This window comes from Perognathus longimembris, chromosome 1 (assembly GCF_023159225.1).
Source record: "Perognathus longimembris pacificus isolate PPM17 chromosome 1, ASM2315922v1, whole genome shotgun sequence".
Taxonomy (NCBI): Eukaryota; Metazoa; Chordata; class Mammalia; order Rodentia; family Heteromyidae; genus Perognathus; species Perognathus longimembris.
Genome location: NC_063161.1, coordinates 118,184,032 through 118,209,950, shown reverse-complemented (window position 1 = coordinate 118,209,950; position 25,919 = coordinate 118,184,032). Strand labels below are relative to the sequence as shown.

The 25,919-nt window shown below is 38.7% G+C and overlaps 1 long non-coding RNA gene across 1 annotated transcript; it reads right to left on the bottom strand.

The window, feature by feature from the left end:
* LOC125358579 lies at positions 1-25,919 on the bottom strand. The gene is made up of 3 exons (XR_007212339.1): positions 25,780-25,919; positions 25,624-25,693; positions 1-1,686 (listed from the first exon to the last, which is right to left on the bottom strand). It is a non-coding gene; the product is annotated as an uncharacterized LOC125358579 (long non-coding RNA).

Here is a 25,919-nt window from a genome sequence, read left to right as displayed (position 1 = left end):
AAAAGATCATTATTAATCAAGGAGACACAAGTAAAAAAAAACACATTGATATACTACTTCACACACATCAGAATGGCTATAACAAAACATAGCTATTAATCAGCATTGGCCAGGACATAGAAAACTGAACTGCTGTGGGATAATAAACTAGTATAGCTTTTTGTTTTTTAACAGATTGGTATTTCCTTAAAAACTGTTGACAGTTGACCCAATGACTTACTGTCTCAAAAAGCAACCCTCTATCCTCTCAGGCCCTAGCTAACACTAATGTACTTTATTTGTATACATCTGCCTATTGTGCACTGTATATGCTGCTAGAATCATATAATACACAGTATTTTTTGTCAGTATAAACTCATAGGTTTATACCCAAAGGAGCCGAAAACATATGTGTAAGTAAAATTTATTTTTTAATCTTACAGTAGCATTATTTGTAACAGTCACAAAGTAGAAACATCCCAAGTATTTGTGAGCTGGTGAAGGTATATGCACTGTGCTATACCCATACAGTGGGACGTAATTCAGCCATAAGAAAAAGAATGAGCTGCTGGGCACAGTTTGGGTGTCTGTAATGTCAGCTCTGAGAAGGAAATTCAGAAGGATTGCTAATTTGAGGTCATCCTGGCTTACATAATGAGATTCTCCATAAATCAATGAAGTATTAATTCATGATACTACATTGATGAATCATTAAAATATGCTAAATGAAGAGAACTAAAAAGAAAAGATCACATACTGTTTGCTTATAATAGTATGAAATGTCCAGAATAGGCAAATCCAGAGTTCATTAGTGTTTGTTAGAGCCTAAGAGAAGGAGAGAATGAATGCTAATAGGTATGAGAGTTCTTTTGAGATGCTAGAAGGTGCTGAATTGTGCATTTGAAAAAGTGCATTTCATGAAAATGAAAATTCTATCTCAATAAAGTTGCTCTTTAAAAGAATACGTTGGCATAGTAATTGGTTGACACCGAGCCATATATTAACCTCATAAGAGCCTACTATTTATAAGTAATCTCCTAGATACTGAGAATAGAATTCAGCTTGAAGGAGTGATAATCCTGCAAGTGGGATTATTAGAGATGCTCATATAGAGTTAAATAGTATGATATATGCCATATATGAGAGTAATCACATAAACAGTTATATAAGATCTAACATATAACCAAATCATTCCTCAAGATTAATTCCCCCGGAAATGAAGTAATCTAATATTAAGAAATTGTAAAAAAAAAAAAAAAAAAAGGAAGAGCAGAAAGAAGTTTGGCTTTCCCCACCCACACCATAAATGGTTGGTGATCATGAGGACTGCACTAAAATGGTCATCGTTAAGCCAGGTTAGCACCTGGGTTACTTTTGCCTTTGAGAACAGTACTGCTTTTCAAACATTTTGAACCTGTAAGTTTCTCTAGCTCTATTTGAATTCAGATTTTATCATTCAACAGCCACATCCATGATTTCTTTTCATTTGATGTAGCTGAATAGTTGAGAAAATAGGTACAATATTTCCACTGAAGTACCTTCAATTTGTGTCTGTTGATTTTTATTGGAAGTGGGGATCAACATTTGCCCAACCTCCTAAATAACTCACCTGCTTATCATCATCCATTTAGAAATCCATCAGATCGATTGGAGGTAACTAACTTGGTGATCCATATTCCCAGAAAGCTGATCACATCTCAACTAAATCTGAAAGAAATCAAAGAAAAGATGGCCACCTTTATGAAAAGCCTATCCTGTATCCTGTACAATGCACCCAGGGAACATTGTAATGTATTATTTTCAGAGCAACGCCAACACTGAAACAATCTGCCAGTAAAAATTACTCTGAAGTGCCTGGCAACTTCAACTGTAGCCATTTCCCCATTTATTTAACCTTAAAAACATTTCCAAAGATTTAAGCTATTTCCTGTGCTTCATGGTATGGCTTCCCACACCCAAACGCCTTTACATCATCCAAGGAGAATGCACAATAGGGAATGGTCAGAATCTAACGAAGAACAGTTTTCCTTCAGCACGGTTGTATAAGTCGTATTTTTTTTCCTCTTTCATTTCTTTATTTCACATGCTTGAAGATCAGTCCTTAGATGGCCATGTTCTGGGCAGAAACATTTTAGGCAGAGCGACAAGGCAACTAGGTAAGGCAAAAGTGCTTTCCCACATCCCCGGAGTTTATGTTCAGCTACATTATTCTTCTTCCTGCTGGCTAATTGCTTCTAGCCACAAAAGCTGTTTAAAAAAAAACTGACTCAAAACAAACACTGAGTGCCCCCAGATAGAAGTTTAGGAATGCATATGATATGATTCTTTCATCATTTATAAAGGTTTTGCTAATTTTTCTGGACCCACGTTCAGAAGCCTGAAAGATTTTACAAGGACTGCATTGCTATACTCATCTATTCTAAGGTAACTTTGTGATCCATTCATCTCTGTTTCCTTCTTCAGTTCTGAAGGAAAGGAAAAGAGAGTTGCAGTTAACAATCCCTAGCACTACCACAACAAAAAATTAAGAAAGAAAATGAAAATGTCACCTGCTTCTGCAAACCACATTCTAAAGTGCTCAGCCCAAAGGAAACCCCTACAGTATCAACTCCAGCACAAAAAGTACATTGAAATCACTTTGTGCACATGATATTAGAAGTCAAAGTCAATCCTTCTCAGCTCCACTTGCCAGAGCACCTGTAAGCCAGCTGCAGAGTGCCAAGTCACAGCAGAACATGTGGTCTCATGAGGATACATGCATTCCCATATTCTCCCATCCTTGTGGGGAAACAAGAGAGGATGCTTCCACAAGACTTTATTCTCAAACATAAACCTTCCTTATAAAGTTATTTGGTACCAGCTGTGTTGTGGGGACATTCTGGGATCTTCAAAAACAAAACATTCTTTGTATATACAAACAGTATGATCAGCAGGAAAGAATTGCTTGAAGAAAAGATTAAAATTTATATATCCAAGTGCTGTCTTCATCTTTTTGGGTAAGTCATGGATTCCATAAACTAGTAGACTATAAAATTTGTAAGTCCAAAGGTTTTTGTTGTTATTTTGTTTGTTTTATTTTGTTTTGTGCTGATATTAGGGCTTGAACTCAGTGCCTGAATGCCATCCCTTAGCTTTTCTTTGCTCAAGGCTAGCAATCTAACACTTTATATACAGCTACATTTCCAGCTCTCTCTCTATCTCTATCTCTATCTCTCTCCCTCTCTCTCATCTGTGTGTGTGTGCATGTGTGTGTGTATTTACTTGGAGATAACACAGGCTAGCTTCTAACCAGGATCCTCAGATCCCAGCCTCTTGAGTGGCTGGAATCACATGTGTGGGCCACCAGACCCTGACTTCAGGTTTTAATTTCATATATTTAGATATAATAGGAAATTCATAAATCAATTCCATTCATTCATATATATATATATATATAGTTGACAGTTAAGTCATTCTCATCCACTAAATTGTAGAATCCATCTTTATTCATGTTCAGCCCATTTCTACCTTTGATTTATTTTCCATATAAACCTTATTTATTCTCTCTACCTGTCAGGGGAGTCCCTTCTCCCTTCTCTCAGAATGGATGCTTAGAACAAGCCAGGTTCCCCAGAGCAATCAGTGAAGTTTGTTGATTTAGTCCTGAAGTAGTAAAAAAAAAAATTAATGACTGTGGAAGCTACTAACCACACAAAATCATGGATTTGCAATCCAAATTACAGTGCTTCCTAAGTGAGGCTAAGCTGAAGCAGGCTTATTTCAAAGAAGACATGAAAATGCTTTAGAAGAAAATCTCAGTGGACGAGTGGATCAGGAAAATGTGGTATATATACACGATGGAATTCTATGCCTCTATCAGAAAGAATGACACTGCCCTATTTGTAAGGAAATGGAAGGACTTGGAAAAAAATCATACTAAGTGAAGTGAGCCAGACCCAAAGAAATATGGACTCTATGGTTTCCCTCTTAGGGAATCATTAGTACATGTTTAGGTTAGTCATAGCAGATCACAATAGTCCAATAGCTATGCCCGTATGAACACATAAGATGATGCTAAGTAAAATGAACTCCACATTATGGAAACAAGTGGCATATCATTGTTGTAATTATTTTCAACATGCCATGTGAAACAGTACCCTTGTTTTTCTTTTTTTTTCTCTCATATTTCCTTCCCGCGGTTTTACCCCTGATATCACTGTATCTGATCTTAGTACCCTGGATACTGTATATACATGTATTAGAATTGGGGAAGGGAAAGGGAATACCATAATCAAGAGACAAGACATAAAAAGACAAATGATTCCAAAAGCAATACTTACAAAACCATTTGGTATAAACAACTGTACAACTCATGGTAAGGGGAGGGGGGGAAATGTGGGAGGAGGTAACAAGTTGAACAAGAAATGTACTCACTGCCTTACATATGAAACTGTAACCCATCTGTACTTCACTTTGACAATAAAGGAACAAAAAAAAAAAGAAAATGTCAATTCCTATGGCAAATCATCTCTTAATATTTTCATTACAAACTTGAACATTTTCTAAGGGCATATTTTCTTAATACTCTTTGGTTTATAGTTCTTTCCTTTAAACTAAAAATACCATCCAGACCTTTGTGACCATTTCATTGACTATGGCCTCTCATCTCTACCTGTCCTATGTGTGTTCATAAAAGTATACAAAATTGACTACATATATCCTAGTTCCACATTTAAAATTATTTTCTTTCATTATTTTAGAAATGGTGGTCACATTAGTCTAGTGATCAATTGCTGAGTAGTTAGCTTGGGCTCAGGCGCAAATATCACCAAAAATTGGCCGACTCTCAGAGCCTTTGCCATGCATGATCCCTGCTGGCATCAACAGCAAGGCCCAGTAGGTAGCTGCCACTGAGAATAGAGGCACTATATTTGCAATGCTATGAAAAGTCCGCTCCATATTAGGCAGGAGTATCAATGATATATAGGTAAGTAAATTTTTAGTGCTGATTGGTTAATCAAGGGACAGGGTAAAGATAACATCTCGCAGTGAGTATGCAAGTTCTACCAGGTCTACCACCTCAACTGCCATATTCTTATTCTCTCCCCAGCCTGTAGGGTAAGTAGTATACATTTGCCTTGTCCTGCATAATAATTTTAAATGAAAAACATAGAAAGTCTTGGGAGGAGATGCTTTCATAAATAGCAGAACTCTAAGAGGGCAGGAGAGAGCAAGAATGAGGAGAGAGGAGAGAGGAGAGAGAGAGAGAGGGAGTGAGAGATAGCATGAGAGTGAAAGACTGAGGGAAGCAAGAGAGCAGCCTAAAAATGGAGAAAGTATCTCTAGAATTGTTTCTAATACTTTTCCAGGTCTCTATGTGGCCTAGCTATTCTGTGTCAGGTTTCCTTACATGTCGTTTCCCCTGAACTCAGGTGGGCAGATTCCTGTTCCTTCTTTAGATATATCCATATATACATTTATAAACAGCAGTCATAAATATCATCCAGATCCATATAATGACCTTGACCAAAGCTAACAGACACAAAACTAAACATGGGGAGAGGACTGTGGAGCTCCCTGCTTTATCAGGCATTCCCTGTTCTGGTTGAATTACAGGGAGAACCAATGAAGGAAAAGTACCTAGGTACTGCCTAGGTACTTCTGCCTTTCTTGGCTATCTCTTCCATAAAACACACCAAAGTTAAGTTTTATGACTAGGTTGATATAAAGACAAATACAATAGGTACAAAAATGAAGCAGGGGTACTCACTCCACACTAGTTTGAAAATGGACTATTTAACTTGAGGTTGGGGGTGGCAGGGCAAAAACAGAAGAGAGCCAGGGAAAGGGTAACATGGTCCAAAAAGAAATGTACTTTTTACCTGACATGTAACTATAACCCCTTGATACCTCATCTTTATAGTACATTTTAAAAAATTATTTAACAAGAGCCTTAAGATGGATCTGAGATTATTGCACTCTTCCCCACAATTGTGAGATTAAAAGGAATTACCAGGGCTGGGGATATAGCCTAGTGGCAAGAGTGCCTGCCTCGGATACGCGAGGCCCTAGGTTCGATTCCCCAGCACCACATATACAGAAAACGGCCAGAAGCGGCGCTGTGGCTCAAGTGGCAGAGTGCTAGCCTTGAGCGGGAAGAAGCCAGAGACAGTGCTCAGGCCCTGAGTCCAAGGCCCAGGACTGGCCAAAAAAAAAAAAAAAAAAAAAGGAATTACCAATTATGGTATTAGTTTAAGAGATAATAAAGGACAATAAGTTTCAAGACAGCAATGGAATAAACAGAGGCACTTAAATGAAGTGACCCAGACCCAAAGAAACATAAACCCTATGGTGTCAAAATACCCCAAGAGCTACACCTATATGATCACATAAGATGATGCCAAGTGAAATGAACTTCACATTACGGAAACAAGAGTTATACCACTGTTGTAATTATTATCAACATGCCATGTGAAACCATACCTTTTGTATTTTTTTGTGTTTTTTTTCTTGTCTGTTTGTTTGTTTGATTGTTTTGTTTAGTTTTGTTTATCTTGTATTCCCTTCCTGTGGTTGTACCCCTGCTACCATTATATCTTATCTGAATACTCTGGATACTATTTATTCAGGTATTAGAACTGGGGAAGGGAAAGAGAATATCATAATTGAGAGACAAAGGACAAAAAGACAAACATTCCAAAAGCAATACTTACAAAACCATTTGGTGTAAGTCAGTTGACAACTCTTGGGGGGGAGAGGGAAAGGAGGAGGAGGGAGGGGGGAAATGAGGGAGGAGGTAACAAGTTGAACAAGAAATGTACTCACTGCCTTACATATGAATCTGTAACCCCTCTATACCACACTTTGACAATAAAGAAAAAAGTTTAATTAAAAAATGAATTTACAAATGGTTTTCACACTAATTCTTGCCTCTGTTCCTAGTATAGTTTTATTTGAAACCAAAACAATTTAAGATATCATTGTCATTTTATAGATAAAGGAAGAAAATGTTGCAAAGTTTAGGGTCTTGGTGCCTTGTTTAAGTTCATATAGTAAGGGTGTGACTAAACATGTAATTTAGGTTTCATGGCTACTGTCTTCTTTCTACTAAAACAGACCAAGAGAGACAGAACAGAGACACAATGTGGCCTCTATGCTATGCTATGGAGCTTTGCTATGGAGCACATTATCAATAGGGAATAAGAGGTCTGTGTCCATTGCTAGGTACCAGTGGCTCTCACCTGTAATTCTAGTTAAGCTCTGAAGATCATTATTCAAAGTCAGTCTAGGCAGGAAAGTTCATGAGATTCTTATTTTCAGTTAACAAACATTTTTAAAAAATGAACTAGAATCAGAGCTGTAGGTCGAGTGGTAGAGTGTCAGCCTTGAGCAGAAAAACTAAAGGACAGCACCCAGGCCCTGGAGTTGAGTTCCAGATCTGGCAGCCCCAGGATTGGTATTCTCACCTGGCTCCACCCCCAATAATATAGTACATGTCAGAGATTGTCCAAGAACGACTTACCATGCATGGGGGTGGGGGAAGTATTAGAAAATTACCATCATCAAAATTCTGCCAAATTCATTTAGTCTTGGTCTGATAATCTGTGTAATTGTTGCTGAAGCTGCAATCTGTAGCCTCCTGGATGCTGTTCCAACTCATTCCCCCAACTGTGGAAAATTTGGAAAGGCTTTACATCTTTTGATCAGTAAGGTTGTGTCTTCCACGGTCTCTTGTGTATTGTTTTATTTAGGACATGCCTGGATTTGGCAAGTTTACCTAAATCAACACCAAATTCCAGGAGTTTGAATGTTGGCATAAAATCAATTTTTTTATATTTTTTCTTTAAGAAAAGTATTAGCATACAAGGGACTAAGAGAACCATCTATGGGACAGTATGTTTTAAAGTGGATCAAAGCATTGTGTTCCTCTTCCAAGATACATAAAGTGCCAACTTCTCAGGAGTGCTGATTACATGCTGATACAGTAGCATCATCTGCCAGCAGAGCTGAGTCTGAGTGGCTGGCATCTTCTATCATTGCAGCTATACTGGCTGATGGTTGTGTTGGTTAATGTATATTCATGGGAGCAAGCTGCAGTACCCAACATAAAGTTCTGACATGAAAATTTAGTCAAATGCTGGGCAGAGTATGACTATAGTATGACTAAAGTGTTGCAAAATCCTGATGCACATCATGGATGGCTTGTAATTTAATTGTGATGAACATGAGCATCTTTCACGAAACACTTCAACAGAAAATAATGTGCACTTCAATCATGATTTTCCAAAAATATTTTCTAAGGGGAAAAAAAAACTAAAGCTGGTAGTAACATGGCAATGCACTTTTTTCTGAACCCCAAAGTACAGGTATATAAGGATACACACACACACACACACACACACACACACACACACACACACACACACACACACACCAGTCATGACATTGAAGCAGGAATTCAATTGGGGAATGTTAATGTAGCACAAATAGTGCTGAATTAAGTTTGGCTAGCATGGGCCCACAGGAATATTTAAGCATTAATAGAAGTCCTTGAAGACAGGGACTTTATCATCTCCAAAACTGCATTAGTTCCCTACCGCTGCTGTAACAAAGACTCTACAAACTTAGTAGCTTAAAGCATCACAGTTCAACATACTTAGTAAAGCTACATGTCCCTAGAAACTCTGAGACCTAAACCTAATTATAGCTGTAAAGTCTGATTTAAAATGAACAATAAAATAATAAAGATGTGACATGAGTGGAAAGTGGAAACTGTTTGAGGGGGTATCATCAATCAGAGAAGAGAAGGGAAAAAAAGATACTGAGAGGAGGGAAGAAAATTGAAGTGTTTTACATATATACATACATATATATGAAGGTAGAATACATATATGCATACATACATACATATAAACACATATACACACATATATGCATGTATATATGAAGGTAGCATAATGAACCCTACTAACAGTGTTTGGAAAAAAGGAGTAAACAAGTGAAACTAGAAGAGTAGAATAAAGGTGTTGAATTTGTTCAAAGCACACTACATGCATCCATGGAATTATCATAAATGTTGATTGCATATAGGCTAATAAATTATAAATAAAAAAGTAATAGGAAGTGAAAACTGTCAAAGAACTTTGCAAACAGAGAAAATACTAAAACCTAAATCAACAAAGTGTGTTTGATAAGCTTTTTAAGACCATAGTGGCTATAAGAGAAAATCATGAAAATTCTCTCTTAATCCAAACGAAGACAGAAAATGAGGAAAAATAAAGAATAAAAAGAAGATTCAATAAATAAAAACCAGTGAGATGGTTGATTAAAATTTAGTCAGATGAATAATCATTTTAATTGTGAATGATGTAAGCTATAGTAGGGCAGAGATTTTCATGATTATAAGCAAAATTAATTATATATTGTCCACAAGGAGATAAGTCTAATTTTCCAAGGGAAATATCCTCTTCTTCCCCTTTTCTTGGGTGCCCACAGCAAGGAAACACATGCAGGCATATGGGCCACACCTCTACTGCCCTCAGGATGCTGAGGCAAGGACCAGAGGCAGTACCCGAGGTTAAGGAGAGTCTCAGTCAGTTGCCTCCACATACCCCCCCTCACACACAAACCAGACACAGATGGACTGGCAAGAGATAAATCTCGATGTAAAGATAGAAGCTTAAAAGTAAAAGGATGGACAACTATTTCAAGAAATGACAACAATGATCATGCCATTAACTACTTTTCTTCTTATTATTTCTTTGTTTTTATATGAGGGTGATATTATGCAATAATTCCTCAAGCAAAATGGGTCCCAAGAAGGTTTACCACTCAAAAAAAAAAACCCAGAATATTAGTAGGAATAAGGCTGAGGGAACACAGGAGAGAGAGGTTACATTTTACCTGGTATGAAATGAAATCTAAGTGAGGTGTTTTAATGAAGTTCAAAGCAGGAATCATTGACTGATAAGCTGGGTACCCTCTGAAACATTTAAACTTCTCCTCTGTCTATAGAGTGTATAGTTTCAGGCCTCCTCTGGAGCCTAACAGAGAGTCTGTCCAAAAAGTATTCACTGGAAATCAGAAAGAACAGGCCAGGGACATTCTAAACAATGATTTCATTCTCTAGGTTTATCCTGGATTTTCCTGAGTTTCCAGGGTAACCATTTATTGTAAAGACTTGGCATCTCTTGGGTTAAGTTATAGGGCAAAATTCTATTAAAAAATAGTGGAAAAGAGCTCTTTTGAGTTCCATGAGTTATCAAACATCTGAAGCCAAGATTTGATCTGGGGCTGCATCTACTTCTTTTCTGTGACTCCTCTGGGACACACAGATATATAGAAGAGCAGGGATCTAGAGAAAAATGGAGGAAAACATTTTGGGCCCTGATAGCAACTCCTGTCACTATAGCAATGACTGTGATGAGTTTAAACTGGAAATCGCTCTTGGGTGCTCTGAGATAAACAGTGTGACCACCAGGAGTGTTCCATGAACAAAGCATCTAGGCCACCTAGAAAAGAGGAAAAAGAAACATCCACAGAAGTTCTAAGAATGACTACTGTACCTGCTCTAACTGGTTCCAATTTCCAGTGAGTCACAAAAGAAGACATTTGAACAAAGAAAGGTAGAATAAACCATTGCCATCATCCGAGAAGGATATCCTTTGGAAAGAAAGGAACTACACCAAAGCATAGGATTCATGAGTTCACCTTGGAAGGGAGCTTCAATTTCCAAAGCTAGTTATGCATCAGAGGCCAACATGGCATGACCTAGACTCTCCTCTGCCAATAAGAGTTTCTGAATAGCAAGAGATTAAACAGATCTCAATAGCAAGTAGGTACACAGACATCATCTCCTTACAGATACCTAGCATAAATAGTTTCAAGGTCATACACAAAGGAAATACCAAAGCAAAGTACTGTGAACTCAGCTAGCTACCACAGCTGCTGTCATTAGTGTTTTGGACTCAGCCATTCTTTGGTGTTTTTTTTTGTTTGTTTTTTGACAGTCTTGGGGCTTGGACTCAGGGCCTGAGCACTGTCCCTGGCTTCTTTTTGCTCAAGGCTAGCACTCTGTCACTTGAGCCAACAGCGCCACTTCTGGCCATTTTCTGTATATGTGATGCTGGGGAATTGAACCCAGGGCCTCATGTATAAGAGGCAAGCACTCTTGCCACTAGGGCATATCCCCAGCCCGCCATTCTTTGGTTTGTTAGCCCACACTGTGATGCTGTTGTTTCCGATAAATGTTACTTTTTTATGAACACAAAGTCATTGAGAATTTTGAAAGGCTTATTTAAAATAGCTATGATGGCACTAGGAACAAAATTTAAAAGTTAAAGTGCCAAGAAGCTGACAAATGTCCAAGGATTTAGGAGATGAATCATTCTTGAGGAGCTGCTGTACTGAAGATGATACTGAAACATGAAAATCTCCAAGGCTAAGCCAGAGGCAATAAGCAAAGGAACAAAGGAAAATTGTTTCTAAAATGGAGCACTTACCCTTACATCAAAACCTTATAGCCTAATGTTAACTCAGGCCATGAGCATTTTGAAGAACTTAACCACAGTAGACTTTCAACATGGGGACACTGTCTTACTTTAAAACAAAGGGTGGGAATATAACTACATATATATATATATATATACAATATATTGTATATTGTATTTTAATAAGCTGTAATTCATATAATAAAACTTATGACCTTAAAGAAAAAGAACATACAGCATGGAAAATGGAGTTTAAACTCTTAGTCAAGAAGGATCTAAGAATAAATGGGCTTACAAAGAGTTATTAAAATGTACCTTTTTTGCAACTAGAAGTGTTTGAGATGAACTAAAGCCACCTTGTAGAACTCTGATAAAGGTATGAGGGTTTGGCTCCTGAATGTTGGACACGTACTGATCACTGAGCTATCATCCCAGTCAAGGATGGGCTCTTGTACTGCTGATTGCTGTCAGTTCCTAATTAAGATGACAAAGCAACATTTTTCAGTTGTATATTTGGTTCCCACCTTAAGAATTGACAAGGCTGAGGCTTCAGGGCACATGGGTCTCTTGGAACCACAAGGATATTTGAGAAAGGAACTTGAAGAGAAGACTCTATGTGCCCTACCCACTTCTCCTTACTCTTGTCAGAAAAAGATAGACCTAGCAGAGGAGAAATCCTACTGCCTCTATAATTGCACTTTGCAGAGCTGACATGACTCAGTGAACATGAGCCTCTGCTTTTACACATCCACAGAGAGAGGGAACATGGGTTTCAAGGGCCCCAGGACTCTGGCTTATAGAGGTGTTGAAAAGTACAATACAAATCCAGTCATTGCTGTGCACCAAAGCTGGAAATGATAATCCATTTAGTGTAATTTTTAATTCTTGCTTATTAGAATTCCTTTGAGAAAAAAATCATCTTTGTTTAGGCTTAAAGGATTTATCTGGGTGTGTACTGGAAAACAACTACAATGTTTCAGTTTGGGTTGTGTGGTGCTGGGGCTCGACCCGCAAGATCTTATGAATGCCTGGCAAATGTTCACCAATTTAAGATGGGCTTGAAGCGAAACACAGACTTCGCTAAACTGATCTCTATATAAAATAAATGATAACTTGAGGCAAAGAGAAAGGTAAGTGAATTGGAGAAAAGGGGAAGAAAATGAATGAGTTGGAGATAGGAACAGAGGGCAACAAAAATTCCTGATTTCTGTAAATATCATCTGAGATGGCATTTCCATTTTCTGTTTTTCTACTGTGCAATACTGATTACCAATCCACAATGTGGCTTCCCTACACAGCCAATATGCTTTGGATAGGAAAAGATTATGAGCCAGATGCAGTGGCTCACAGTTATAATATTAACTACTCAGGAGACTGAGAACTGAGGATCATGGCTCAAAGTCAGCCTGGACAAGAAAGTTCAGAAGATGCATATCTCCAATTAACCAGGAAAAAGCCAGAAATAGACCTGGAGGTCAAGTGGCAGAGCATCGGCTTTGAGCAAAAAAACCTAAGGGACAGTGCCTAGATCCTGAGTTCAAGTTCTATTACCGGTGCACATGCACACACAAACATACAACATAAGAAATTTGGAACACTTCAATGAGATAAGATTATGCTAGAAGGAACAGAAGGGAAAAAGTGGTGTGTCACAGAACTCTGCAAGAATTAAGAGTCAGAGTCCTAAGAGAAAGCTTCTCATCCCAAATACACACCATCACCACCTTCTTTAGAGCGTGTTCACCATCATCATCAACTCCTCCAGATATTATGGTTAGGAAAGACTTTACATACTCTACTGTGTATTTCAGAGCTCCTTAATCTTTCAGAGTACCTTAATCTTTTGAAGAAAATTAGATGTAAAAATAGAGCTCTTGGACCCATCTACGAACTGAAATACGAGTCTTCCTTCTAAATCCAGCACCTGACCACTCAATCTACCTCTAAGAACAGCATTGCTCTCATCCTAGGGATTTTCATTCCACTTAGTGAACCCAGAGAATTTCTACAAGGCAGAGGAAAACCCCCAGAAGAAAAAAAAGTCAGATTGAAGACTTTGAAACAGACAAGCTTCTTCCTCTAGGTAGATACCTCGGCAATTCCCCAATTCACCGGGAAGGAAAAGTTCATTGCTTCTAGTTCTCCTGGCACACCCACTATGTGTATAATATTTTTATATTTATTTATATATTTCTATTCACTTATTAATATATGTGTGTATATATACATGTGTATTTGCTCACATTTTCCATTAATATGGGCATAGGAGATAGAAGTCTTTGGTTGTAACTGATATTTGCATGTCTGATACTTTGAAGCCCAGAAGTCAAGGTAAGGGTTTGTTGAGAGATATTAACTGCAAAGACCTTGCTATTGTTAGAGACAAATTCTGTATCTCAAGAGGTTTCTGATACTCCTCTGGAATATATAATTTAGTCCTTTTGTTACTATTTGCTTATATTTTTATAGAATATAGAATATGGCATAGAATCTTATAGGGATCTAAACTGTACAGCTTTGGTGACTTATAGATTTTCTATTCAGGTTATGTGGCCATCTCATTTCCAAGATCAAAATATTTCATTACTTAGATCGACATACACAGCCACACACACACACACTCAGACACTTAATCCCACTTTTCTAAAGACAGCCCACAGTTCTTTTCTTCACCAATAAACTGTGTCCAAGAAATTGGTACTTCTAACAGTGTCTTTTCTATGTAATTTTTTTGTTTTAATAATTTTTCAGAGTAGCTTGCTTCTCACAAAATATTGCTTTCTATCCAATGATTGGATATTGGCAAATCTAATATGCAGTAAATATAAGTAGCATACTTACCTTTCACTAGCAAAAACAATGATACTATAAGTAAGTCCTTAATTCATTTGTTCTATATGTTTTTATGTGAGCAAACTTTCATAAAGTCAATATCTAAACACTTGAAAATGTGATAACTTATTTTTGCCACTAAACAACTATTGAATGACCCATTGTCTCCTTTTATTTTTCCAACATTAAAATACTATAGCAAAGTTCAATCACACTAGTATCATAATGGTATTTCCTTTCTTATGGAATGGCTTTCTAACTGGCTTAAATATAGAACAATGGTGTCACAGTGGAAAAATGGCCATTACCAGTAAACCCAGCACTCTGGGTGATTGTCAGAGGAGAGAAGGCCCTGGGAATAGTGAGACTATAAACCCCCAGCCCTGGATTAAATGTGTGCTAATCTATCACTGTATCAGTCTATAAAAGCATTCTGCTGCAGCCTCAGCCATCAAACTGCATAGAATCAGTTCATATATATATTTCCCATTTGGGGTTTTGGGCAACGATCCATTGAGGTCTGGTCCAGGAAACACCCCTGGGGCTTTCAGGGTCCTAAGTCCTTCAGGTTTATGATGGCTTGATTTTAACTTCTGACTACACTGGGCAAGATTTTACATACCTGGTGACAGCAAGCCTCATTCCAGGCCAAAAAGCACTGCAATCCAATTGGTGGTAAGTCCTGCTAATTCCCTAAAGCCTAGCACGGAAGTAGAGAAGGAGAAAACACTCACACACACACACACACACACACACACACACACATGCACACACAAATAGAACCACTACTAGGCACATGGAATCTGGCCCTCCAAAAGTGTTAGAGGATTGACTGGTAAATAGGAAAGTTTGTGAATGTTTATGTGGAGAATGTGTCAAGACTCCTTTGGCCACACTGCATTTGATGCTGACGTTTTCTAAAATCATTTTGAAAACCTTACGGAATAGACTTGAACCTGTAATGACATCACCAATCATATAAAGAACCACAGGACCAATCAGAGCTCAGTCATTGTTGATGATACTCTTACAGCTTCCACAGATTCCTGACCTCCCTTTCTCCTCCAAACCTACCCAGAACTTCCAATAACATGCTGCAGCTGTAAGCATGTTGTTGCTGTGGTTGTTTGTTATTGGTAATGACTTTACAAGTTCAAGTCTAGTGTGGGACCCACAAGAAACTATGTTGGAAATAACCTATAGAAGTTTAAGGGAAGAGAAGTTGGGAAGGAAAAATCTAGGAGAGAATGAAGGTAGGGGTCACACTGTTCAAAAGGGAATGTGCTCATTACCTGGCTCATATAATTGTAACCCCTCTGTTCATCAACTTTAATATATATATATAATTTTTTTTGGCCAGTCCTGGACCTTGAACTCAGGGCCTGAGCACTGTCCCTGGCTTCTTTTTTGCTCAAGGCTAGCACTCTGCCACTTGAGCCACAGCACCACTTCTGGCCATTTTCTATATATATGGTGCTGAGGAATCAAACCCAGGGCTTCATGTGTACGAGGCAAGCACTCTTGCCTCTAGACCATATTCCCAGCCCCACTTTACAATATTTTTAAAAAGGAAAAATTACTTTTCTGAAATATATTTTTATGTGGGGTGTATTATGGTTCATGATGTCAACCTTATATTTGTTTTGTTGCCCAGAGACGGAAGAAAAAGGCACCAATAAGTTCATTTATCTTTATTTATTCTTTCCTATTATGTTTGGACTCAATTATCAACCTATGGATTAGAAGATATTTCTCAGCTCACAAGATAAACAGAAAGCCCACAGACTGGGAGAAGATCTTTACCAGCCATTCAACGGACAAAGGCCTCATCTCTAAAATATATGCAGAACTAAAAAAATTACCCTTTTCCAAAACAAAACCGCAAAGAACCAATAGCCCACTCATCAACTGGGCTAAAGACTTACAAAGAGACTTCTCTGATGAGGAAATGAGAATGGCCAAGAGACATTTGAAAAAATGCTCTACATCACTGGCCATAAAAGAAATGCAAATCAAAGCAACATTGAGATTCCATTTCACCCCAGTAAGAATGTCATATATCAAGAAAACTAACAATAACAATTGCTGGAGGGGATGTGGCCAAAAGGGAACCCTACTTCATTGTTGGTGGGAATGTAAACTGGTTCAGCCACTCTGGAAAGCAGTATGGAGATTCCTCAGAAGGCTAAACATAGAACTCCCCTATGACCCAGCAGCCCCACTTTTGGGTATCTATCTAAAAGACCACAAACAAAATCACAGTAATGCCACCAGCACAACAATGTTCATCGCAGCACAATTTGTCATAGCGAGAATCTGGAACCAACCCAGATGCCCCTCAGTTAGACGAATGGATCAGGAAAATGTGGTACATATACACAATGGAATTTTATGCCTCTATCAGAAAGAATGACATTGTCCCATTTGTAAGGAAATGGAAGGATGTGGAAAAAATTATACTAAGTGAAGTGAGCCAGACCCAAAGAAACATGGACTCTATGGTCTCCCTTATTGGGAATAATTAGTACAGGTTTAGGCAAGTCATAGCAGAGCATCACAAGGCCCAATAGCTATGCCCTTATGAACACCTAAGATGATGCTAAGTGAAATGAACTCCATGTTATGGAGACAATTGTTATATCACAGTTGTAACTACTTTCAACGTCCCATGTGTATCTGTAGCTTCTACTATTGATGATATTCTTGTATCACCTTCCTGTGGTTGTACCTACACTATCTCTGTAATCTTATCTGAGTATATTGGAAACCGTGTATACTGGTATTGGAACTAGGAAATTGAAAGGGAATACCAAAATTGAGAGACACAGGGTAAAAAACGACAAACAACTACAATAGCAATACTTGCCAAACTGTTTGGTGTAAGTGAACTGAACACCTCAGGGGGGGAAAGGGTAAGGGGGAGGAGGGAGGGGGTATGAGGGACAAGGTAACAAACAGTAAAAGAAATGTATCCAATGCCTAACGTATGAAACTGTAACCTCTCTGTACATCAGTTTGATAATAAAAATTTGAAAAAAAAAAAAAAGAAAAAGCAGAGGCTTTTCTAATAGGTCTGTGATATAATCTAACGCACTTTAAAATCTTCCTTTACCAATAGCTTCCTGGTCCTAGCTCCAATCTACAGTCCTATTCATAAACACTAAAACATTCCCTATTTCTTTTAGGAAATGAAGTGAACATATGTAGAGACACGAGTTTCAATCACATCACTTACTATGTGACAGGGTACAAAGGATTGTTAGCACATTTAGCCAGGATCACAATGTAAAGACGCATTCTGCACCAATATCGGTGAGGCTAGCTCTGTCAATGCCAGAAGATTTTGCTGTTTTAGTTTTTAATTGTTATTGACTCAGTGTGCTTTACACATTTTTGTTAAATGGTTGGATTTACCCTTCATGGGTATGATGATGCTATTTTTTAAGCCTTACTGAATAATTCTTGAACATTTTGTAAATCCCCACCAAGTGTCCAGGCTGGGCTACAAACTATAAGTGATACATAAGCCATGAAATAAATGTTTGGGCTGGGGATATGGCCTAGTGGCAAGAGTGCCTGCCTCATATACATGAGGCCCTGGGTTCAATTCGCCAGCACCACATATACAGAAAATGGCCGGAAGTGGCGCTGTGGCTCAAGTGGCAGAGTGCTAGCCTTGAGCAAAAAGAAGCCAGGGACAGTGCTCAGGCCCTGAGTCCAAGCCCCAGGACTGGCAAAAAAAAAAAAAAAGAAATAAATATTTCCCTCAAGAAAGTCATAATTAATAAAGAGTGCTAGGATGTAGCTCAATTGTAAAGCATTTGCCTACCAGGTGTAATACCTTGGGTTCCATGAAAGAAAAGAAGAAATAAAAAGAGGGTTAATAATAGGAAGCAATACCTCCACACAAGGTTATATAAGAGTTAGGCTCTTCCATGCATGACCAATAGTTTAGAACCTGAGCTTGGCAGCTCTTTTGAGTTCAAATATAGTTTACATAATCTCTCCCCAGATTTATGCATATAGTTCATTCATACAACATTTTACATTCACTCCAAGAGGTAAAGGGTAATACATAAACTTCTTGAAGGCCACACATAAACATAAAGAAATTTCTTAGGAAAATTATTGTGATATACAGTTCACCTTGAATGGTGGAGGGTATTTAGGAAAAGAGAAATGAAATTGATTTCTGTAAGAGTTGAATCAGTTAATTTATATAAGCCATCTCACTTAATATGCAACTCACTTTTGTAAAAAAAAAAAAAAAAAAAGGTCCTGTGAATTTGGAAGAGCAACAAATGGCCAGATATTATTCTTAAGTCTTAATTCCTGTTAAGGAGTGGTTCCTTAAATATTTAATTCCTTGGATTGAAATACATGTCTGCATTAAAAAAAGATCTCATTACAAAAGAGTAATATATAGCCAGGAGCTCATGGCCCATGCCTGTAATCCTACCTACTCAGGAGGCTGAGATCTGAGAATCATCGTTTGAAGCCAGCCCTGGCAGGAAAGTCACTGAGATTCTTATCTCCAATAAACTACTCAGAAAAAGCCAGAAGTGGTACTGCAGCTGTGGCTCAAGTGATAGAGCACTAGCCTTGAGCACAAAGAGACTCAAGGACAATACAAAGGCACAGAGTTCAAACCCCAAGACCAGAAAAAAAATTTTTTTTTAAAGAGCAACAAAAGTCTTCTATAGAGGAATGAGTAGTTCCAAAGTGTCTTCTCAGATGGTGTGTGTGGGTGAGTATAAGAATTCTATTCTAGTGGGGCTGGGAATATGGCCTAATGGCAAGAGTGCTTGCCTCATATACATTAAGCCCTTCGTTCGATCCCCCAGCACCACATATATAGAAAACGGCCAGAAGTGGCACGGTGGCTCAAGTGGTAGAGTGCTAGCCTTGAGCATAAAGAAGCCAGGGACAGTGCTCAGGCCCTGAGTCCAAGGCCCAGGACTGGCAAAAAAGAGAGAGAGAGAGAGAATTCTGTTCTAGTGATCTAACAAAAGCTAAAATAAGTATGTTCTTTTGCTGTTATATTAATATAATATCACCTGAAAAATATGGACATCTAATTAAGATAGGTATAAAATATGGTAAATCTGTTTTTATAGTTCATTACATAGGGAAGGATTATTACCAGCTTTTGATCTGTCACTATACAAGGAAAATACTTCTCTGTCCATTTCCAAGGAACTTTCCCATACCTCCTACGAGGTATTGTGTACTTCTCCATGCCCTTAGTTCTTGAACTTGGCCTTGTGAATTAACCACTTGGACCAACAGACTATAGAAATATCAGTATGCCATTTTTAGCAGTGATATTTAGGAGATGTTCTCTCACTCCTGTAACTGTATTCTACAACTACAGTGCACTCCAGTCACTCACTGGCTGATTTGTTAGTGGATGAGAAGATACATGGAACCCAGCTGACAGACTAGGAGCCATTCCAGATAAACCCAGTTGAGTTAGAGGACTAACTCTGACTTACCAAACCCAGAGTAAAATGTAAGTGATTATTATGGGAAGTAGTTGACAGCTTGAGATTGGTTGTTACTACAGAAAACCCTAACTTGTGATAGTATGTCAAGCATGCTCTCAAGATTTTGAGACCAACCAAGAATGTAAGTCTCACCAGAGCAACTCAAATAACATCAGGGAAAGTTCCACAACCAACATGAAGTAAACTGGTTGCTTCAAATCAGGGACAGGATTTTTTTGGCCTGATTTTTTTCACATCCTGTCCACACAGGGTTCTGCCTCTTGGGAGATGGAGAGAATACTAAATGCCATAGGAAGGATTTATTCTTGGTCTGATGGTAATCACAAGAAGTATGCTTAAGACTTTGACTTGATTGTAGGTTTCTCCTTCTATTCCCCAATCCTTGGTGTGAATGTAAAATAGAAAAATACAGGAAAAGGAAAGGCAGTTAGATTGCTCATAAAGTTAACAATGAATCTGAATAGAAAGGCATGCAGTACTGTTAGAATCTCCTCAGATATACAGACAAGCATTTCTATTTTCATGTTCTTAAGAATGCTTTCTATGAGAGCTTTGTTTCAGTTATTGGCTACACAATAAATGCCAGCCCTGACAAGGTCGAACTAGTATTCTCACGTTTGTGATTCTCAGCTAAGAATTATGCCAACAATGGAATATTAGTGAGTAGGTAGACCACCACCAACTTCTCACTAGCACCTTGGTGACAGCTAATTACTTGAAGACATTGCAAAATCAGCATGTTATATGCTTAGTGCCAGAAAACAAAACCACAAACAAAACCATCAGTCAGTTTGTGGACTCAGGATTTTTTTTAAAAAAAAGGACTTTAAAACATATTTCCAGTTTTTTGACCCTGCCTCTCAGCCGAGAATAATGGAAAACCAGGCTCATCGTCCTCAAGTTCTGGTTAGGTTAGAGAGAAGCAGGACAGTGGAAGCAAAGGCACAAGCAATCTTTCATTCCACCCAACCTGAGGCCTTGCCATGAAATCGCCAGGGAGTGCAGGGCAGTCCATCAAATCAGCCTGGACTGTCACTTTGTAAACTTCAGGTTTTGTAAAGCAAGATGCTAGGATTCTGCGGTTTTGGCTGAAGGATGTTGCTGGGCTTCAGCAGCTCAAATGTTGGAGCCCAAGCCCTGATCCAGTGCCAAACATTTGTCCACACACTGTTCCCTTGCAGCAAAGACTCAGCTCTGTCCACATCCCTGTGACTAGAGGAAGGCACTCCGCCTCCCATCCCACATGTGGGACTTGTCCCCTGGTAATGAAGTCATAGTGGGCTGAGTGTACAAGCTTGAAATGAGCTGCAGCTCTGCTCCTCAGGAGGGATGGGGGAATTGGTCCGCATCCACCATAACTGACCCCTGAGCAGAGGAAAGTACGATCTGCTCTCAGGGCTGCAAGCTTTTTCATTCAGGTGTTCCCAAGCTGCGCTATTAGGTCATTATAATGTACACCATCTCTCCACATAAGGTGGATCTGTTAAAAGGTCAGATGGCTTCATCAATGTAGGCTTTCTTTTTATCAAGGCAGTCTCCCCAGACAATGAGGAACTTTGTTACACGAAACCTATTCCTCATTAGATGTCTGCCTTACAGAGCTAGTCCCAGCTGAATAGGCCTTTCTTTCTTGTCATGTACATGATGTGTTATCTTCAAGGATATCAACATAACTATAGTTTGGAATAAAGAGCTCTCTGCTTTTAAGAAATGATGACTAGAATGAATTTGGGCTTAAAATGGCATCTGACTTAAAAGTCTTTTATTCAGCCTCTCCCAACAATCCAATAAAATGACTATAAAGAAACAAACAACAAAGCAATGGAAACTTATACCAGAACCAAAAGTGGAATGAAAGAACTTAGCTTCAAAATAGAGCTTTAATTTTTATTCAAAACAAGATTGGGAAAATGGAATTAAAAACATAACACATGATCTACTCCTGCTTCCCTGTAGAAGATACACTTTGAGACTTGGCTCCGTTGTTTGTTTTCTTTTCCTTCCTGCTCACATTTCTTTCCTATTAGCAGTCGAAGATGGAAATTCCCAGAAAATAGATGGAAGATACAGGAAATCACAATAGGCAGGTTACTTCTCAGGGAGATGCGTATACTAGGGGTTATGAGCTTCTAGGATTTTCATAAATGTCAACATGTTAAGGAGAGGAAGATGACAGGTGCATTTGAGATTGCTGACAGGTGCATTTGAGATTGCTTGGTCTAGAGTTTAGAGTTTAGAACGGGTATACATGCTTTGCATGATAAGACACTACCCAGCTGCTCAGTTGAAAAATGCAATCAAAAAGAAGCTATAAATTTTGTCTTGGAAAGCAATGGTTCTCTCTTTCCGTTCTTTGAAAATATGAAATTGGCCAGGGTAGAGGTGGATATTATCAAATGAATAAACAAAACAAACTAATGCAGAGAACGCGAACACTGACTGTTCATGACTGTAGCCAGAAGAAGTTTTTAGAAAAACTTGTCTCATCCTCTGTAGAAAGACATGGAGGACACTAGGAGCACATACCTATAATAATCCCAATGACTCTTGGGATGTGCTTGGTTTGAGGTCAGCCCAGGTAAAAAGCTTGAGAACTGTCTACAAAATAACTAAAACAAAAAAGGCTGAGGGTGTGGTTTAATGTCCTGATTTCAAACCTTGGTAAGAGAGGAGGAGGAAGGCAAAGAGAAGATGAATGGGGAGGAGAAGGAGATGGCAGGAAGTAGCAAAAAAACCTACTGAAGAAGATAAGGTAATAAAACAAAAAAAAGTAGCTGGGTACTAGCAGTTCATGCTTATAATCCTAGCTACTCAGGAGGCTGAGATCTAAGGATCACAGTTCAAAACCAGCCTGGGCAAAAAGTTCATGAGACATTTTACTCCAATTAACTACCAGAAAACCAAAAGTGGTGCTCAAAGTCATAGAGTGCTAACTTTGAGAAAAAAGAGCTCAGGAGTAGCAACCAGGCCAAGAGTTCAAGCCCCATGATGGAAAATAATAATAATAATAATAATAATAATAAGAAGAAGAAGAAGAAGAAGAAGAAGAAGAAGAAGAAGAAGAAGAAGAAAAAGAAGAAGAAAAAGGAGAAGAAGAAGAAGAAGAAGAAGAAGAAGAAGAAGAAGAAGAAGAAGAAGAAGAAGAAGAAGAAGAAGAAGAAGAAGAAAACAGCAGCTGCAAGTGATTGACATATAGGCAAGACAGAGGCTGACAAGAATCAATTGAATAACAGATTTTCAATGTAGATATTATATAAATAAAAATTGACACTGGCCAAAAACGAAATTGCTTCAAGCATTCTCAACTACTAGGTGCCCAGTAGACTTTGGTGATGGTAGATGATCTGTGAAACCACAACTTTGTTTATGGGAACCTTGTGAAGGAAAAAATAATGCCCTTCAGAAACTGCTGAGTTTGCTATTTCATACTAGTGGCTTTACATAACTAGCTTAGGTTAAAGGGAAAACAAGACAAACAGTTTGGCCTATAAACAAGATGCACAGAATTGATACATACTCTTCTACCTGGTGACCTGAAGGCACCTTGTGCTCAGATGGGAAGAGGGCAGACTTCAATGGGGGTTTTATTCTCAAGGAAGTAGCACACTTGTGTGTGCCACTTGAACTCAGACCCTCCTGCTCTTGCTTAGCTCTCTTGCTCACAGCTGGCCTCTCCTACTCGAGCAAAGCCTCCAGTTTGGCATTTGTACTGGCTAATTGGATATGGAGCCTTGAAGAGTTTCCTGCCTCAGCTGGCATACCAAAGAATGGACAAATAACCTCCTTTCAGCTCTTTTAGTATACAAAGGGTTGAGCCCAAATGTGATTCCCACTTTATTGTCCAATTGGGAAAAACTTTCTGGATATCGATGCACATCTGGACAGTTAGCCAACACAAGCAGCCTGTGACTGCAGGCTGAGAAACTATACATCCCATCCTAAATTTAGTCCCTGGTTTTATGTTAGATATGATTTATTCTGTATTTCTTATTACGTATCCTTCCAAACATGCTGGGTGCTTCTAACTTCCTCTGTACTTGAGGCTAATCAAAAGACAATGAAGAAAGTCTCCATGACCAGTATCAAAAGGGAAAATAGATGAAGTGCTAAAACAATAATACTCGGTGTTAGGACTTTCACAAAAATCATCCATCAGGCCACTGGCAGGCTGGCCACATCTCCAGCTGTGAAGCTGTCAGGTCTAATGGGCTTAGGAAGTCTGGGCTACAGTGGAAGGTCAAAAGCAGACATCCCCAAAGACCCACACCTCTGACTCACTGGTTGGTCCTCTTCCTCTTCATTTAAAGCCCAGAACATGTGTGACTAGGAGACTGGAACTGGCAAGGTGGCCTCCCTCTTCTTGGCTTCCTTACCCAGAGGAGAGATTCCCAATGTGGGGGGTGTGGTGACGTGAGAAAAAAATGAAGGACTTCAGAACTGGATTCATGGTCAGCTCTGCTCTGGCCACTTCAAGCTGTGTGTGTAACTACATCTGTGAATCTGTTTCTGAACTGAACCTGTTTCTCCAAATCTAAGATGAGAATGTTAGTAGTGACCTGGTCATAGTGCACAAAGCAAATAAGAGAAAGAAAACAAACACTTAGCATTATAGTCAACATCAAAAGTCCTTGGACAAGTGGAGAGTTGTGAGTGGTAGGTAGCCTGGAGATTAGCCCAACAAATAAATATCTACCAACAGGAACTGTTATCAAGCCAAGTGCCTGTAATCCTAGCTACTCAGGATGCTGAGATCTGAGGATCAGGGTTCGAAGGTAGCCTAGGCAGGAAAGGCCTTGACACTCTTATCTCAAACTAACCACCAGAAAACCAGAAGTGACACTGAGTCAAATGGTAGAGCACTAGCCTTGAGCTGAAGAGCTCAGGGACAGTGCCCAGGCCCAGAGTTCAAGCCCCATGACCGACGAAGGAAGGAAGGAAGGAAGGAAGGAAGGAAGGAAGGAAGGAAGGAAGGAAGGAAGGAAGGAAGGAAGGAAGGAAGAAAAAAAGAGAGGGGGAAGGAAGGAGGGAGGGAGGGAGAGAACAAACTGTGGTGCTTAGGAAATCATGACACTGGGATTAGACTCCCACACGCTTGAGTTCAAGTCCAGATTTTTCCACTTAGAGCATGTGTTACCCCACCCCCACTCCCACTCCCAAACACAACTCATCTACAAAGCAAAAGTAACAGTGGCACTTGTCTGGAAGAGCTAATGTAGAAGTAAATGAGATCACACTGTTGAAATGGTTTCTGTAAAGCCTAGCATAGACACAGAGCTGCATAAATCAGCAGCAGAATTTTAAATAATTTGTGAGCACAGCCTGTCTCATTTATATATATATATGTACATATATAGTACTTTATATATTCAAAATGAGAAAATAATTATATATTATAGCATATAATATAATAAGTGTACCCCTATACCATATTTCTTTGCTATGAATTATTGAAAGATGTAAGCCTACATAGTAGGTTCAGGAAATCTCTCCCACATGTTTGCTGTTGGTTAACTTTTTAGCTATTTAAAATAAGACTGAATTATAGACACATGTACCTTTTACAGAGATGTTCAAAAATCTTTGTATTTGTTATTGAATGCATTCTAAGCTAGGAGCTATGCTATGTGCTCCTGCATAAATTATTTTAATTTAACCCTCATATAGCCCTATGTGGTATGCTTTATAATAATAATAATTAACATTATTAAAATAAACATTTTTATCAATGTAATCATAGAATAGCTTCAGATTTCTGGCCGTGGCCTTATCTCACCTAATCCTCTCAAGTGAAATACATTTTATTGGACATATTGCCAATGATGGGATGAGATATTTACCTAATGACTCCCATAAGTTCAGACATTTTCAGAAACCATAAACTCGGAAGCATTATTACATTACTGGTACCTGTAGGGCACAAATTTATAGTGTAAGAGGAAAAAATAATCTCAAATGAAAGGATCTATTGACCAGATAATCCTGGGAAAACTCACCTGGCCTCCAGATCTTCTTGAGAAATCTCAGCCAGCTCACAGGATAGATGGGTGGTTACACAATCCACGGTACACCTTCCTGATTCTCACCCCCAGTCAGGGCTCCCCAGACTCTATTGTATTGCGATAAGAAAGGGACT